A 5,000-nucleotide genomic window follows, 5' to 3' on the forward strand; every position below is an offset into this window, starting at 1 on the left:
AGTCTGCTGAAAGGCCAATGTCCTTACCTTTAGAATCTCATCCACACAATTGGCGTCCCCTGACATTGAACCCTAGAAGAAATGTAAAGCATAACACACTTTAGCATTTAGTACGTAGGTAGCATTTAAACAAACACCACTCATAAGTCAAGATGACACATTTCCTGACCGGACGTGACTGACATTTCTGTTCATTTCAGTGACTAAACTGGGGCACGAGGGTACGATGATGTCATCATCATTGGGACAGGAGGATGGAAGGAAGGGGGTTTACCTAGAACAGACATGGGTCTTGCTTTCTCCCCCCCCCCCCCCCCCTCCTCACCAACCTACAGACCTTCTGGGACATGTGACATGTATCTCATGTGTTCACCAAGGCCTTTAGCCCCTAGTCTAGTTTTGTCACTGTCACTGTGTGTTTTCTGTTCTGTCTGTCTGACCTTTTGTCTGTAAATTCTATAAAGCGTCCTTGGGTTTGTGAAAGGCGTTATACAAAATATATTATTATTATTATTATTATGACAATACCTGTCGGCTGCTCATCCCTGGTTAATGTGATCACTCTATAACCTTTGCACTACTGATGTTTACACTACTACCTTTGTACTACTGTATATATTAAAACTACCTCACTGTACATAGCTCGTAACTGTATATACCTCTAAACCATACTGATGTACAATACCACCTCTGCACATACTGTATATTACATAATTACCTATCACCACCTCTTGTTCTATTTATATCATGCCCTTATATCACTATTTGCACTTCTGGTTGGATGCTAAACTGCATTTCGTTGTATTCAGAGTTCCCACACTTCTGAGACATCGAATTCAAGCACCTTTCAAGGACTTTCAAGACTCAATTCCCTCAAATTCAAGGACCCAACACGGCGTAGTTTGAGACAGATCTAGACGAGAATGTATATAATAATGACCATGAACAGTTTTCAAATCTAACGCCGTTATGTCGGTTTAAATCTAGCTAACTAATTAACCATAGTTACTAGTATGGTTGTTTTATTCCCTTCTACATGTTACCTATATTATAATACATTTTTGAGAGAGAGAGAGAGAGAGAGAGAGAGAGAGAGAGAGAGAGAGAGAGAGAGAGAGAGAGAGAGAGAGAGAGAGAGAGAGGGGAATTCAAGCACTTTCAATGACCCATGTTGATTTTCAAAAACTTTTACGGCCTTTTTTTTCTAATTCGCAAACTTTCAAGGATTTCAAGGACCGTGGGAATGTGTATTGTACTTGTACTCTGTGATGACAACAAAGTAACAATCTAATCTAATCTAACATGATTCTCACCTCGACGGGCTGGCTGGGGATCTTGAGCTTGGAGAGCGAGGCCTTGCCGTTGGCCTTCATTCTCTCTCCCACGGTGCTGCTGTGCGACTGGCCGCCTCCGCCCCCTCCGCCTCCGTACATCTCCGACGCCGACGTGGTCTTGGGCTCGGCCGTCTCCTGGCCGTCCATGGGTCTCACGTACGCCGTGGGCTTCTGCAGCATGGAGCTGGGCTTGGACATGAGCGAGGGCGGGAAGGCCTGCCCGAGTGCTGCCCGCTGGGGAAGGCCGTATGCACGCGCGACGGCGAGTCCCAGTTAGCCTCCCTCGCGGCCTCCCTCGCGGCCGACGCCGCCTCCCTCTCTCGGGGCGATTTAGAGCGGTAGCGCTCCTTACCGTGGCCTCCTTCCGAGGAGCCCCCACCACCTCCTAGGGAGGAGCGGGAGTGACCTCCGCCTCCGGATGAGCTCAGAGACGAAGAACCGCCTCCTCCTCCTGCTCCTTTGGCGGGGCTGGACGTGGCGAGGTCACGAGAGGACGACTTGGAGGAGGAGTGCTCCGAGGACGAGGATCCACCTCCACCACCTCCGCCTCCTCCACCACCATGCTTACTGGACTTCTTCGACTCGCCTCGTTCGTGTCTTTGGCTAGAACCGCCGCCGCTACGGCTGCTCTGACCGGACCTCTTGGAAGACGAGGCGCCGCTGGCCGCCGGGCCCACGGGGGTCCACTTGCTGCTCTGACCTCCTCCGCCTCCGCCTCCGCCACTACTACCGCCTCCGCCTCCGCGCTGGTCGCCGAACAACGCCTGTCCTGACTTCTCCTCGGAGGAGGACGAGCTGAGGGTTTGCCGCCGCTGAGTTTTGGGATTGTGTCTCCGATTGGTTCCTTCATCTCGTCGTAGTTCCCCAGCATGCTCTGGATACGGCTGGACAGCTTATCTTCTTTGCTAGACTGGGGAGGGGGGGGAGAGAGGGAGAGAGGAGAGGGGGGAGAGGGGGAGAGGGGGGGAGGGGGAAGTGGGGGGAGAGGGGGGAGAGGGGGAGAGGGAGGGAGAGAGAGGGGGGAGGGGGGGGAGAGGGGGAGAGGGGGAGAGAGAGAGGGGGGAGAGGGGGAGAGGGGGGAGGGGGGAGTGGGGGGGAGAGGGGGGAGAGGGGGAGAGGGAGGGGGAGGGGGGGGAGAGGGGGGAGGGGGGGAGAGGGGGGAGGGGAGTGGGGGGGGAGAGGGGAGTGGGGGGAGGGGGGGAGAGGGGGGAGAGGGGGGGAGAGGGGAGAGGGGGGAGGGGAGTGGGGGGGAGAGGGAGTGGGGGGGAGAGGGGAGAGAGGAGGGGGGAGGGGAGAGGGGGAGAGGGGAGAGGGAGGGAGAGAGAGGGAAGGAGAGAGAGAGAGAGGGGGGGAGAGGGGGGAGGGGGGAGAGGGGGGAGGGGGAGAGGGGGGAGAGAGGGGGGGGAGGGGAGAGAGAGGGGGGGGAGAGAGAGGGGAGTGGGGGAGAGGGGGAGAGGGAGGGAGAGAGAGGGGGGAGGGGGAGAGGGGGAGAGGGAGGGAGAGAGAGGGGGGAGGGGAGAGAGAGGGGGGGAGAGAGGGAGAGAGAGGGAAGGAGAGAGAGAGGGAGGGAGAGAGAGGGGGGGAGGGGGGAGAGAGGGAAGGAGAGAGAGAGAGAGGGGGAGAGACAGAGAGAGAGAGGGAGGGGGAGGGAGAGGGAGAGGGAGAGAGAGAGAGAGAGGGGGGAGGGAGGGAGAGAGGAAAAGAAAACGAAAGAAATGGTTACTGTCAGAATAGTTATAGCACATTAAATAACAGTTTAGTTTTCTGTCATGTAATGAAATATGTTACGACTTTTTACTTCTTACGGGGGGGAAAAGTCCCAGACAGAAAAATCTGTCATCAAATTAATAAAGACATAAAAGAAAAAACACTGTGTTTGTGTCTTGAATGTTCAACAGCTACACGAAACAAACATCTCACGAAAACAATTAATTTGTGAACTTAAATCCCCCCTGAACCCCCCCCAAAAACACACAAAAACAAAGCGGAAAAAATAACGTAACGTTGAAAAAACAATAACAACGGAGAGAGTTGTAGCCTGATGAACTAATCACAGAGGGACAGGGATGATTGGCTTATTCAAACCTCCCCCACGGCCAATGGGCCCCCACCCCCGCCACCCCGCCCCCCCCCCCACCCCCTCCTCCATCTGTATAGAGAGATATAAGGGTCTTGCTGTAGCCGCTGCTAAAGACACTAATCAATCACTCTCCGGGGGGGGACATGACACTCTGCGGGGGGGGGTCCTGAGACACATGACACAGCGTGCAGAGCCTATCCTGTTTCACACGCCCCCCCGCCCCCCCATTCTCTCTGGCAAGGCACCACGCTGAGGGGGGGTGGGGGACAAGCCGCCAATCAGCGGGTAGGAAATGCAACCACAGGCGACCCCCCCCCCCTCACCCTGCACATGTATGTTTACCCCTCCACCCCCCCCCTGGGTGTACAGGGGCGCTGAGACTATGGCTGACGACCCTGAGCGCAGAGCAAGAAATATATAATTTGGTTGTACTGTGTCAGTGTGCACTGCCAAATAAGAAGGTTGGATCTACATTTTACATTTACATTTTTGGCATTTAGCAGACGCCTTCTAATCTATAGGCTTATATCTAAACTAGATCTAGTCTATAGGCTTATATCTAAACTAGATCTAGTCTATAGGCCTATGTCTAAGCTAGACCTGATCTATAGGCCTATATCTAGTCTAGATCTATAGGCTAGCCTGGGAACGTTGGAGGGGATTGGCTTGTTAGGTTGGCCTTGATTAACGTTCAATTATGTGCATTACGATCAGCGGGGAGGAGAGAAAGTCTTGCCATAAGAGCCTGTTCACACACACACACACACACACACACACACACACACACTGATAGCCGTGAACGCACAATCATTTCGTTGCATTGTCTTGTACTATGTAATGACAATAAAGTGAATCTAATCTAATCTAAAGACATCCACCTGTGAGAGCTTTTTTAATTTTATTTTTTCGTATATATGGTCCCAAGCGGGAATCAAACCCACAACCTAAGTGTTGTTAGCGCTATGCTATGCTACCAACTGAGCCACAGAGGCCCAGTGTTTCCTCTATATGCATTTATTCGTGGCGGGCCGCCACGAATGAATTTCCTCCGCCACTAATTGATTCAGACAGTCCACTTTGATTCAGGCTGCGCAGAAAGGCAGCGAGTTATTATGACCGGAGAACAGAAAAAAAGCAGATTGAAGCTAGATTTAGGCCGCTTCCAGATCTACATTTCGTTACGATTTAGGGCGTAGTTAGTTACAATATGTTACAATGTTGCAATTAACCTCGTCGTTTGTGTTCGCACTGCAATCGAGACTGAATCGCTCTCAACAGGCGCGCGGCGCGAGGCGACGCGCTTTCAAAACAGTTTTGTGATTGGTCCGAATTTAGCGGGACATTTGGATTTCTCTTTTAGCCCGTCGCCGGTGCCTTTAATCCTGTATCCTAATCGAAAATGCAACATCATCAGCGACGACTGTGGGTTATTGCATTTACTGCTGTTCTCTGGTTCATGTTCTTATACGAGTGCTCAGTATAGAGTATTTTAAATGAACATTCGTAATGTATGTCTCTGATGTTCATGGTCAATTAAATCAGCCTATTTTGTGAAACAAATAATGTTCCCGCTAATGGGTGAACCG

The 5,000-nt window shown here is 52.0% G+C and overlaps 1 pseudogene across 1 annotated transcript in view; it reads right to left on the reverse strand.

The window, feature by feature from the left end:
* Nucleotides 1-5,000, reverse strand: part of LOC308174853 (AF4/FMR2 family member 4-like) — an 18,344-nt pseudogene that overhangs the window by 8,885 nt on the left and 4,459 nt on the right. The window contains exons 2-3 of the transcript in view: nt 1,314-2,244; nt 28-72 (exon numbers count right to left, since the gene is read on the reverse strand). The product of the transcript in view is annotated as an AF4/FMR2 family member 4-like (transcript). The remainder of the gene's footprint in view (nt 1-27; nt 73-1,313; nt 2,245-5,000) is intronic.

This window comes from Nansenia antarctica (genome assembly GCF_963989245.1).
Source record: "Nansenia antarctica genome assembly, chromosome: 20".
Classification (NCBI taxonomy): domain Eukaryota; kingdom Metazoa; phylum Chordata; class Actinopteri; order Argentiniformes; family Microstomatidae; genus Nansenia; species Nansenia antarctica.